The sequence below is a fragment of the Ranitomeya imitator genome, chromosome 6 (genome assembly GCF_032444005.1).
Source record: "Ranitomeya imitator isolate aRanImi1 chromosome 6, aRanImi1.pri, whole genome shotgun sequence".
NCBI classification, from domain to species: domain Eukaryota; kingdom Metazoa; phylum Chordata; class Amphibia; order Anura; family Dendrobatidae; genus Ranitomeya; species Ranitomeya imitator.
Genome location: NC_091287.1, coordinates 218,657,948 through 218,671,703, shown reverse-complemented (window position 1 = coordinate 218,671,703; position 13,756 = coordinate 218,657,948).

Here is a 13,756-nt window from a genome sequence, read left to right as displayed (position 1 = left end):
CCACGCATCGGTGGTGAGGTGGACCTTGCTACTGACGGCGTTCAGTAGCGCATGTTTTATGTTTGCCTCAACATGCCTGTGCAGGGCAGGGACAGCCTGCCTGCTGAAGTAAAAGCGGCTGGGCACCTTGTACTGTGGGACTGCCAATGCCATCAAGTCACGGAAGCTGTCAGTCTCCACCAGCCTGAACGAGAGCATTTCCAGGGACAACAGTTTGGCAATGCCTGCATTCAGAGCCTGTGCTCGGGGGTGGTTGGCCGAGAATGCCCGCCTTTTCTCCCATGCCTGTACTACCGATGGCTGTAGAGTAGACTGGGAGTGTGAGGATGACTGGGAAGGTGGTGCTGTGGGTGGAATTACACAAGGTCTCTGGGAGGAAGCCAAACCAGCTGTGCGTGAGCTGGAGGAAGAGGCAACACGAGCTGAAGAGGTGGTAGCTGCCGCTGTTGGTTGGCCTACATCTTCAGTGTGTTTCTGTAACTCCACCGCGTGCCTGGTCCGCACATGTTTCCACATATTTGTGGTATTGAGGTTGCTGACATTTTTCCCTCTTTTTACTTTATGATGACACAGCTTGCATTTGACAAAACAAATGTCATCTGCAACTGTGTCAAAAAAGGACCAGGCACTGCAAGTCTTGGGAGCGCCCTTTTTGGCTTTGGAAAGAGACAGGCTCCTAACGGGTGCCAAAGTGGAGGCTACAGGCTCCGCAGTCTTCCCCCTCCCTCTCCCTCTTTGGCCCGTAAGAGGAAGCTCTTCCTCTGAGCTGCTCCCACCACCTTCCTGTTCCTCACGCCACGATGGGTCAAGGACCTCATCATCTCCACTACCCTCTGCCACCAACTGCTCCTCCTGGGTAGTCTCAGCAGCACAGTACGCACGAGAATGCGGCACCTGAGTTTCATCATCAGATGCGTACTGCGCTGTGGTCACCAGAGGCACTGGCCCACCTGCCTCTTCAGAGTCAGAGAGAAAAAGGTGTTGGGCATCACTGCACACTGCCTCTTCTTCCATTTCTCCAATGCTGCTTGGCTGGCCCCCTGTTTCCAAGCCAAGAGATTCAGAGAACAGAAGTAGAGACGGCTCCTGTCCTGGGCTCTCTGACTGCCTGGCCAATTTGGCAGGTGGTGAAGAGACAGATGGCTGCTCTCCAGTGCTCTGTGCCTGAGAGGATGTGGCACTAACTGAAGTCGATGCCGAGGCGTTAGCTGCCATCCACCCGACAACGGCTTCAATTTGGTCTTCACGCAGCAGCGGTGCACGGCGCTCTCCGACAAAGCTGCGCATGAAGGACTGTTCCCTGCTGAAACTGAGTGACGACGAGTCACCGGCGCCCGCAGCAGGCACAGAATCACCACGTCCTCTCCCTGCTCCTCTCCCTGCTCCGCGCCCACGCCCACGTGCCTTACTCCCTGCCCTCTTCATCTTGGTTGACAGATAAAGATAAGCAGAAAAGTACTAAGGCCTTAGTGTGCTTATTCCTGTAATGCTCCTCCTAACAGGTGTAAGAAACACTAATGTTGTAAATTGTGGACTAAACTTTATTATTTTTCAAATGTGGCCTACACAAGTGTTAAGTTGTGTTTGGTGAACTTAACTTTTTTTTTGGTGCAGATCGGGCTACAGAGCTAGTTTAAATCACACGGAGACCGTGCAGACAGCCGTAAACGGCGCTGCAAGGCCAAAAAACCCTCCTCTAGGTTATCCTATATAGTGTTTTTCCACTATTTAGCTGGATACAAGTGGAAAGACACTAATAGGAATTTTTTTTTTCAAATTTTAAACTGGCTGCACTATTTGAAAAAAAGGAAATTGTTTTTCAAGGTATGAGGCAGTAACGCACCCTGAGCTGAATCCAACCGGCTATGGCTGCACACAGACTACAGGGCGAGCTGCGCTCACACAGAGACCGTGCAGACAGCCGTAAACGGCGCTGCAAGGCCCAAAAAAAACCCTCTAGGTTATCCTATGTAGTGTTTTTCCACAATTGAGCTGGAGACTGGTGGAAAGACACTAATAGGAATTTTTTTTTTTTCAAATTTTAAACAGGCTGCACTATTTCAAAAAAAGGAAAATTTTTCTCAAGGTATGAGCCAGTAACGAACCCTGAGCTGAATCCAACCGGCTATGGCTGCACACAGACTACAGGGCGAGCTGGGCTCACACGGAGACCGTGCAGACAGCCGTAAACGGCGCTGCAAGGCCAAAAAACCCTCCTCTAGGTTATCCTATATAGTGTTTTTCCACTATTTAGCTGGATACGAGTGGAAAGACACTTATAGGATTTTTTTTTTTTCAAATTTTAAACAGGCTGCACTATTTGAAAAAAAAGGAAAATTTTTCTCAAGGTATGAGCCAGTAACGAACCCTGAGCTGAATCCAACCGGCTATGGCTGCACACAGACTACAGGGCGAGCTGGGCTCACACGGAGACCGTGCAGACAGCCGTAAACGGCGCTGCAAGGCCAAAAAACCCTCCTCTAGGTTATCCTATATAGTGTTTTTCCACTATTTAGCTGGATACGAGTGGAAAGACACTAATAGGAATTTTTTTTTCAAATTTTAAACAGGCTGCACTATTTGAAAAAAAGGAAAATTTTTCTCAAGGTATGAGCCAGTAACGAACCCTGAGCTGAATCCAACCGGCTATGGCTGCACACAGACTGCAGGGCGAGCTGGGCTCACACGGAGACCGTGCAGACAGCCGTAAACGGCGCTGCAAGGCCCTAAAACCCCCCTCTAGGTTATCCTATGTAGTGTTTTTCCACAATAGAGCTGGAGACTGGTGGAAAAACACTAATAGGAAATTTGAGAAAAAATGTGCAGCAGGCTGCACTAAGAGCAAAAAAGAACAACTGTGTGAGGCAGTGTGAACCCCCCCTGAGCTGAATACAACCGGGTATATGGCTGCACACAGACTACAGAGTGAGCTGCACACACACACACACACAGAGACCTTGCAGAACGCTGTTAAAACAGCGCTGCAAGGCAAGAGCAAGGTGAACAGTGAAGAACACACAGCGTTTTGCTAAATTAGCCTTTGGAAAGGAAAATAAAGCAATTAGCAAGCTCAACTGGCCCTCAGTTAGAACACAGCGTCCTGTCCCTAACTGAAATCACAGCAGAGTGAGCGCAAAATGGCGGCAGCGCTTTTTTATAGTGCAGAGTGACATCATTTCAGCAGCCAATCCCAGCCTTGCCAGTACTTACATGCCCACCATGCTAAACAGGATGTGCCCACACTTTCATTCATTCCTCATTGGCTGCTGCGTTCAATTTGAATTCTGGGAACTTCCGATTCCGGTATCCGATACGCGGGAAGTATCGGAATTCGGTATCGGAATTCCGATACCGCAAATATCGGCCGATACCCGATACTTGCGGTATCGGAATGCTCAACACTAGTCTTGATCCATACAAGTACTCCATTTGTGGAAATTGAGGTAAAAACTGATAAAGATGGTCAATATGTCCTTTTAGTGTGTAAAATTTTTAATCGTTTGATTTGCATCGTTTCACTATATATACCCCCGCCGTATTCTGGTAAGAAAATTCAAGAGATTTTGTAGCATATGAGAGGATGGGTCGGGGTTCCCCTTCTGGTGGTGGGAGATGTGAACAACATTGCTGACGACCATTGGGATAAGAGTAATCACGCTCCGCTACGCAGGGACGGTAACGGCACTCCTTTTGGGAACTATCTTAGAGAAATAGGCTGGATTGACTTATGGCGGGTTCGCAATGTTAATACATAGTCTTACTCCTGTTACTCGACCACGTATGGTTCTATGTCTCGAATTGATGTCGCCTTGGGTAATGATGGGATGAACGAATTGTTAAGTGGGGTGGAATATAGTCCCAGGATTCTATCAGATCATAGTCCAGTTCAGGTCTCTTTAAAGTTATCAGAATAGGTTGGGTCACGGAAGATGGGATGGAAGGTTCACCCCTCCTGGCTACAGCTCCTGGATATGGAGAGGGTAGGGGCGGAGATAGAGGAGTTTTTTAAGATTAACGATGGTAGTGCAGAATGACATGTAGTATGGGACACTATGAAGGCGTATTTAAGGGGCATTTTGTTTCAGGACATTTCACGACACAAGACAAGGACTAGAGCACAGGATCAAGCTGTCCTGGAGGAACTGAAGGCAGCTGAGGCGGCATTGGGGGCCCATTGCACTAGGGAGTCTCAGAGTCGGATGAGGAAGGCTCAACAGGAGGTCAACCAGCTATATTTGAGAAAGGCGGAGAGATTGCGGGCTTTTCAAAGAGCATCTTTCTATTCAGAGGGGGAAAAGGTGGGGCATTTACTTTCGGTAGTGGCGTCCGCACAGAGGGATTCCTCGCATGTCTACTCCATTAAGACGGAGGATGTAACATTGGTTACTCGGGGGGAGCAAATTCTGGAAGTGTTTAGAAAATTCTACGATAAATTATATACATCTAGTGTGGAGAGGGAGGCTGAGGACATGACGGGTTACTTGGAGGGGATTGACCTGCCTAGGTTGAGTAGAGAGGAATGTGAGGTGTTGGAGGAGCCGATTGGGGAGGAAGAATTGGGGGCCGCTTTGGCGGGTGTTGCTGGGGGTAAGGCTCCGGGGGCGGATGGTATTCCAGCCGAGGTTTATGAGGTACTGAAAGAAACTTTGTTGGCCAAACTGTCGGAGGTGTATAATAGCTCATTGGAAAGAGGGGAGCTACCTTTATCAATGAGAGAGGCTATTGTGGTTGTTATCCCTAAAGCTGACAAGGACCCACAACTACCAGAATCCTATAGACTAATCTCACTTCTGACGGCCGACATTAAGATACTGGCAAAAGCTTTGGCAAATAGGTTGTCCAGGGTGATTGACAGACTGGTTCACCCGGATCAATCAGGCTTTATGCCCAACAAATCAACGGCACTCAATCTGAGAAGGTTGTTTTTAAATTTGCAAATCCCTTCTGATAATGTCGGTAAACGGGTTGTGGTTTCCTTGGACGCCCATAAGGCTTTTGATTGCGTGGAGTGGAGCTATCTGTGGTCAGTGCTGGAACGAATGGTGTTTGGACCTAAATTTATTTCCTGGGTGCGGCTGTTGTACTCTTCTCTGGTGGCCAAAATTAGAGTGAATGACGCTCTCTCTGAGACCTTTTCTTTGTCTAGGGGTACTAGACAGGGCTGCCCTCTGTCCCCGATGCTGTTTGCCTTGGCGGTGGAACCCCTTGCTGTGAAGATCAGAGGGTCCCGAGAGGTGAGGGGTTTTATTTACGGGGAGGAAGAAGAAAAAGTAGCGTTATACGCTGATGATATTCTGCTTTTCTTGGAAGATTCTGAGGGGACACTGGTTAAGACGGAAGCCATTATTGAGGAATTCGGGAGTTACTCGGGCCTAAGGATCAATTGGGACAAATCGAATATGATGTTGATAGATGGGGATTGCGGCGTTGGTGGAGTTGGGGACTCTTTCACAAGGTTGAGGCTAGTTGATAAATTTAAATACTTGGGGATCCAAATCGCTCTCCCTTTGACTAGTTTTGAGGAACTGAATTTGTCACCTCTTCTACGTAAAATACGTACTAAGGTCCAGGCCTGGAAAAAGTTACATTTATCAGTGATCGGCAGGATAAACCTTATAAAGATGATTGTGATGCCGCAGCTACTTTATGTGCTGCACAACTCCCCTATATGGATATCGCAGAATAGATTTCGGAGGATTAGATCCTTGTTTGGCGAGCTGATTTAGGGTGGAAAGAGCCCCAGATTTAAACAGGAAACTCTACAAAGGCCAAAGACGGAGGGAGGGGTGTTGTGAAAGGTAATTCAGTACCACAATGGACATAGAGGTCAGCGCACATACAGTGACCTGGCAATAACCCAAAAAACAAGAACGAGCTCTGAGACGTGGGAACTCTGTTGACCGCAATCCCTAATCCTCTCAAACCACACTAAAGGCAGCCGTGGATTGCGCCTAATGCTCCCTATGCAACTCGGCACGGCCTGAGAAACTAGCTAGCCTGAAGATAGAAAATAAGCCTACCTTGCCTCAGAGAAATACCCCAAAGGAAAAGGCAGCCCCCCACATATAATGACTGTGAGTTAAGATGAAAAGACAAACGTAGAGATGAAATAGATTTAGCAAAGTGAGGCCCAACTTTCTGAACAGAGCGAGGATAGGAAAGGTAACTTTGCGGTCAACACAAAACCCTACAAACACCACGCAAAGGGGGCAAAAAGACCCTCCGTACCGAACTAACGGCACGGAGGTACACCCTCTGCGTCCCAGAGCTTCCAGCAAGCAGAAAAAAAGCAAATTGACAAGCTGGACAGAAAAAAAACAGCAAACAAATAGCAAAGAGGAACTTAGCTATGCAGAGCAGCAGGCCACAGGAACGATCCAGGAGGAAACAGGTCCAATACTAGAACATTGACTGGAGGCCAGGATCAAAGCACCAGGTGGAGTTAAATAGAGCAGCACCCAACGACTTCACCACATCACCTGAGGAAGGAAACTCAGAAGCCGCAGTACCACTTTCCTCCACCAACGGAAGCTCACAGAGAGAACCAGCCGAAGTACCACTTGTGACCACAGGAGGGAGCTCTGCCACAGAATTCACAACAGAGGGGTGGCATTGCCTAATCCGTGGTTGTATTTTTTGGCTTCACAGTGTCAGCATTTCAAGGGATGGGGAGATGTGTCAGGTGGGGCGCGGGCACCTTGCAGCCTGAGATCACTGATTGGGACGAAGGTATTAGGTGAGGGCCTGGAGGGGGGGCATTTCCGTGAGAAAGGTTCTACATTTTGTACTATTAGGCTTATTCACAAGGTTTGGGACAAATTTAAAGGCATTAGGGGAGTGGGGGTACTTACCAGATTCTCACCTATTTGGAATAACTGTTTCCTACAAGAGTTTAGACAGATGGAGGGATTTCATATTTGGAAGGAGGCAGGCATCTCTCGGATGGGCCAGATTTTACACCAGGGCAGAATTAGGAACTTTGAGGCATTGCAGGAGGAGTTTTTACTCCCAGACTCTGAGATGTATCAGTATCGCCGCCTTTCTCACGCGTAACGAGCACAGTGTAGGAGAGGACCCGTGGAGATCCAGGTGGATCTTATGCTGGATTTTATCCTTGTAGGGGGAGGCACGAAGGGGTTGATCTCGAGAATATATGAATTCCTTCTATTCTCTTTTTTGGAGGAGCACCCTATTAGAGCCAGGGCAAAATGGGAGGCTGACCTGGGGGCGATTGATAATGACCACTGGGAATCAGTACTGGACTATGTGCCCAGGATATCAATGAGCGAGCCTGGGAGGCTGTCACAATTATTTGTTATTCATGGGGCTTATAGAACCCCGGACATGTTATTCAAAGCCGGATTGAGACCTAATTCAGAATGCCCTAGATGCTCGCAGTCCGAGGCGGGCATCCTTCATATGCTGTGGCAGTGCCCCAGGTTGTCCTCCTTCTGGGTGGTGGTGCTGAATAAAGTGGGACTGGCATACAGTTGCACTGTACCGCGGGATCCTTTGGTATGTGTTTTGGGCTTCGTGGAGGAGATTATAACTGATAAGTTGTACAAAATGGTTATTGCTAGACTGTTATTTATTGCGCGAAAGTTGATCGCCAAGTTCTGGATTAGGGAAGAGCCACCAACAAGGAGAGACTTTATGAAGCAAGTGGACCATATTATTGCTTTGGAGAGGAGTATCTACGCTAGGAGGAACAAGATGGACCTCTTTGACAGGTTGTGGAATCCGTGGCTTGAATCAATGTGATCTAAAGTCTTTTTGCCCCATTGGGAGTATTATTGACAAGTCATCTTCCTTTTCTTGTACTTTTATATATGATGTAGTAGGGAGGGGCGACTCTTGACAGGTCTCTAGAGGGTGGGGGGAAGGGGGGTGGGAGTTCGGTTTGGGATTAAATAAGTTTTCTAAAAAAGTATTATACATTTGTATATTGCTGATAGCAAAGTATTCCTTTTTATTGTCTATGTACAATCTTTATGGTTTAATAAAAAATATCTGATTAAAAAAAAAAGAATGTTATGCAGTATATGTATGTATAATAGTTTCCATGTGAAATGCATCAGTCCACAGGCTGCACCCCTGGACAAGATATTCTCTTTCTGACCTCCCCCCACCTTTGTAATTCCCACAGTAAATATCAGCAGGCTCCGGCCCCCTGCGGCTATTGTAATGTATGTCTGGCCTGCTGTTTTCCTATTGGCCTGCCCTGTGTATCTGTGTTATATATTCTGTGTGCTGTAAATAAAGGATGTTCTTAGACTGGAAATACGTGGAGAAGCAGTCAGCTTTTATATGCTCTCATGTAATCAAGAAATTCCTGCCAGCGTCCTTCTTTCAGAATCTAGCAACAGCAGAGTGGACCTCCTGAAACACGGGGGGGGGGGGGGGGGGGCTGAAAGAGGTACTCCAGCACAGTAGACCCCGTTACACTGGTGGCAGCAGTGGGATGTGATACCCCTTCTACAGGAGGAAAGGAATGAATGGAAGACTACTACCAGAAGTTAAAGAGGACTACATTAAAAGATCTGGTGGAAGCCCGAGGGTTAATCGCCAGCAACAAAGCAAAAGCGGATTTGATAGCAGCCATCATGGAACACGACAGTGCAGCGCCCCCCAATGTGAACGTGGAGGAGACTGAATTCCAGAGGGAGATAAAGAACAGACTGGCGTTCTATGGGTCAAACCCTGCAGTAGAGATCATACGAGAGGTGATGGCTGATGTGCGTACTGATCTGAAGGAAAAGATGGCCGAGCGGACCAGGATAGAGCTAACCAAGATGGAGATGGCAGAGCGGAGAGAGGAGAGTCAGCGAGCAAGGGGAGCTCTGGCCTCCACCCAGGTACCTTCAACAGTAAGCCACAAAAAGATCCAGTATAATGCCTTCCGACAGTTGGGGAGGCAGAGGAAGACATTGATGGCTTTCTGCAGGACTCTGAGCGGCAGTGTGCCCTTCATCAAGTGAAGCCAGAGGAACGGGTTCAGATTCTGGCCAGCAAGCTGACAGGCCGGGCAGCGGACGCCTATCGCACGGTACCTGATGAGGACTGTATGGACTATGAGCAGATCAAAGAAGTGATCTTGGCCCAGTATGTGCTGACACCAGAGGCACACCGCCAAAAGTTCCGCGGACTTATAAAACGAGTAACCGATACCCACGCTGAATGGGCCTGTAAATTACGGCGGTCACTGCTACAGTGGGTACAAGGGAGCCAAGCAACCACTAAGGAGGACGTCCTCCAGCTCTTCTTGTTAGAACGTTTCATTAATGTACTAAACCCCGAGACACAGGAATGGCTTCGGGACAGGCGGCCAATGACTCTTGAGGAAGCCGCTCGTCTGGCCGATGAACATCATGATGCCAGGAGGCCTCAGTTGTCCGGATCAAAGATGGTCACTAGGGGTCCGCCCATGGACCTGGAGGGCCCCAAACCACCGAAGATTGTAGGGGGACCAGCTAGAAACCCGGCCTACCACAGTTCCCCTGGGGCACGATGCCACACCTGCCATCAGCTGGGCCACCTGCAAAGACAATGTCCCAACCGGACTCAGCATACCCAGTGACCAAAGGCCGGAACAGCTACCTTCCGCCGGGCCGCTGTACCCTGCTACCAAGGCGAAGCTGACCTGGCATTGGGGGCTACAACTAAGCAAGGGGTGGAAGACATGGAGGAAGTGCTGCATAAAGTAGACCCCGTGCAGGCAGCCCGGGCAGATAATCGACAACAGCATCGACAGGTCGTGTGGGTTAATGGGAAACGCATGCAGGGACTAAGAGATTCCGGAGCAACTTTGACCCTTGTGAAGCCTCATCTCGTCCGGGACCAAGAGAAGACGGACCGGACAGTGGCAGTCCGTGTAGCAGGGGGAGCCATACATCGACTGCCCACTGCCAGGATTCACCTGAACTGGGGAGTTGGGGATGGCCTTGTTGAGGTCGGCTTGATGGAGGATTTGCCTGCAGACCTTTTTGCTGGGAAATGACTTGGGGCCCATGTTGTCTGCCTTCTCGGTTGCCCCTCTGGCTGAGACATATCCTGTGACCACCCAGAGACAAGCTCGAGCTGCGGAGGAGGAATCACACTCAGAGGAGGCCCAGGTAAGACATCCCAGCCATACACGTATTCCCATAGCCAGACACATTTCTTGGGCCACCCCAGATGAATTTAAGAGGGAGTTACTTGAGGATCCTTCATTGAAGGGATATCTGTTGTGAATTCTGTTATTGAACTTCCTCCTGTGGTCATGAATGGTACTTCGGCGAGTTCTGTCCATGGACTCCCTCTGGTGGCTGTGAGTGGAGCTGCTGCTTCTGAGGTTCCTTCCACAGGTGACGGAGTTTATTCTTTGGCTGGCTGCTCTATTTAACTCCACTCAGATCGTTACTCCATGCCAGCTGTCAATATTCTTGTACTGGTTCAGTTCGCTCTTGGATCTTTCTGGTGACCTGTCTACTGCAGCAGAAGCTAAGTCCCTGCTAGTTAATTATTTGTTCATTGTTTTCTTGTCCAGCTTGCTATCATGATTTTGCCTTGCTAGCTGGAAGCTCTGGGATGCAGACTGGCACCTCCGCACCGTGAGTCGGTGCAGAGGTCTTTTTGCACACTCTGCGTGGTCTTTTTGTAGTTTTTTGTGCTGACTGCAAAGATACCTTTCCTATCCTCAGTCTGTTTAGTAAGTCTGGCCTCCCTTTGCTGAAACCTGTTTCGTTTCTGTGTTTGTGACTTCATCTTAACTCACAGTCAATATATGTGGGGGGCTGCCTTTTCTTTTGGGGAATTTCTCTGAGGCAAGGTAGGCTTTATTTTCTATTTCTAGGGCTAGTTAGCTCTTAGGCTGTGAAGAGGCATCTAGGCAGTGTTAGGTACGCTCCACGGCTATTTCTAGTTGTGTGATAGGATTAGGGGTTGCGATCAGCAGAGCTCCCACTTCCCAGAGCTTGTCCTGTGTGAGTTTAACCATCAGGTCGTTCCGGGTGCTCCTAACCACCAGGTCCATAACAGTACAGCTGGCCCAAAGTATTAATGCATCTCAATACAGGGATAAGAGAAGTTCTGAGACCATTTTTTTTTCTCTGCAGTGTGTTTTGTCTTTCTTTTCCCCTTAACCTCTGGGTGGTTCAGGACACAGGTGTAGATATGGACATTCAAGGTCTGTCCTCTTGTGTGGATCATCTCACTGCAAGGGTACAAAACATTCAAGATTTTGTGGTTCAGAATCCAATGTTAGAGCCTAGAATTCCAATTCCTGATTTGTTTTCTGGGGATAGATCTAAGTTCCTGAATTTCAAAAATAATTGTAAACTGTTTCTAGCTTTGAAACCCCGCTCCTCTGGTGACCCCGTTCAACAAGTAAAAATCATTATTTCTTTTGTTGCGTGGTGACCCTCAAGACTGGGCATTTTCCCTTGCGCCAGGAGATCCTGCATTGCGTGATGTAGATGCGTTTTTTCTGGCGCTTGGATTGCTTTATGATGAACCAAATTCAGTGGATCAGGCAGAGAAAATCTTGCTGGCTTTGTGTCAGGGTCAGGATGAAGCGGAGGTGTACTGTCAGAAGTTTAGAAAGTGGTCTGTGCTTACTCAGTGGAATGAGTGTGCCCTGGCGGGAATTTTCAGAAAGGGTCTTTCTGAAGCCCTTAAGGATGTCATGGTGGGATTTCCCACGCCTGCTGGTCTGAATGAGTCTATGTCCTTGGCCATTCAGATCGATCGGCGCTTGCGTGAGCGCAAAGCTGTGCACCATTTGGCGGTATTCTCTGAGCATAGGCCTGAGCCTATGCAATGTGATAGGACTTTGACCAGAGCTGAACGGCAAGAACACAGACGTCGGAATGGGCTGTGTTTTTACTGTGGTGATTCCACTCATGCTATCTCCGATTGTCCTAAGCGCACTATGCGGTTCGCTAGGTCTGCCACCATTGGTACGGTACAGTCTAAATTTCTTTTGTCCGTTACTCTGATTTGCTCTCTGTCGTCCTATTCTGTTATGGCATTTGTGGATTCAGGCGCTGCCATGAATTTGATGGACTTGGAGTTTGCCAGGCGCTGTGGTTTTTTCTTAGAGTCCTTGCAGTATCCTATTCCATTGAGAGGAATTGATGCTACGCCTTTGGCCAAGAATAAGCCTCAGTACTGGACTCAATTGACCATGTGCATGGCTCCTGCACATCAGGAGGATATTCGCTTTTTGGTGTTGCATAATCTGCATGATGTGGTCGTTTTGGGGTTGCCATGGCTACAGGTCCATAATCCAGTATTGGATTGGAAATCTATGTCTGTGTCCGGCTGGAGTTGTCAGGGGGTACATGGTGATGTTCCATTGCTGTCAATTTCACCTTCCACTCCTTCTGAAGTCCCTGAGTTTTTGTCAGATTACCGGGATGTATTTGAAGAGCCCAAATCCGGTGCCCTACCTCCTCATAGGGATTGCGATTGTGCTATTAATTTGATTCCTGGTAGTAAGTTTCCTAAGGGCCGACTGTTTAATTTATCTGTGCCAGAGCATGCCGCTATGCGGAGTTATATAAAGGAATCCTTGGAGCAAGGTCATATTCGCCCGTCGTCATCACCGTTGGGAGCAGGGTTCTTTTTTGTTGCCAAGAAGGATGGCTCTTTGAGACCTTGTATTGATTACCGCCTTCTTAATAAGATCACAGTCAAATTTCAGTACCCTTTGCCGCTGCTGTCTGATTTGTTTGCTCAGATTAAGCGGGCTAGTTGGTTCACCAAGATAGATCTTCGAGGGGCGTATAATCTTGTGCGAATTAAACAGGGCGATGAATGGAAAACAGCATTTAATATGCCCGAGGGCCATTTTGAGTACCTGGTTATGCCATTCGGGCTTTCTAATGCTCCATCTGTGTTTCAGTCCTTTATGCATGACATCTTCCGAGAGTACCTGGATAGATTCATGATTGTATATTTGGATGATATTTTGGTCTTTTCGGATGATTGGGAGTCTCATGTGAAGCAGGTCAGAATGGTGTTCCAGGTCCTTTGTGCGAATTCCTTGTTTGTGAAGGGGTCGAAATGTCTCTTTGGAGTTCAGAAGGTTTAATTTTTTTGGGTTTCATTTTTTCCCCTTCTACTATCGAGATGGACCCTGTAAAAGTTCAGGTCATTTATGATTGGACTCAGCCGACATCTGTGAAGAGCCTGCAGAAGTTCCTAGGCTTTGCTAATTTTTACCGTCGCTTCATCGCTAATTTTTCTAGTGTTGCTAAACCGTTGACTGATTTGACCAAGAAAGGTGCTGATGTGGTCAATTGGTCCTCTTCGGCTGTAGAGGCTTTTCAGGAGTTGAAGCGTCGTTTTTCTTCTGCCCCTGTGTTGTGCCAGCCAGATGTTTCACTCCCGTTTCAGGTCGAGGTTGATGCTTCTGAGATTGGAGCAGGGGCTGTTTTGTCGCAAAGAAGTTCTGATGGCTCGGTGATGAAACCATGTGCCTTCTTTTCTAGAAAATTCTCGCCTGCTGAGCGCAATTATGATGTTGGCAATCGAGAGTTGTTGGCCATGAAGTGGGCATTCGAGGAGTGGCGACATTGGCTTGAAGGAGCCAAGCATCGCGTGGTGGTCTTGACAGATCACAAGAATTTGACTTATCTCGAGTCTGCCAAACGGTTGAATCCTAGACAGGCTCGATGGTCGCTGTTTTTCTCCCATTTTGATTTTGTGGTTTCGTACCTTCCGGGCTCTAAGAATGTGAAGGCTGATGCCCTGTCAAGGAGTTTTGTGCCTGACT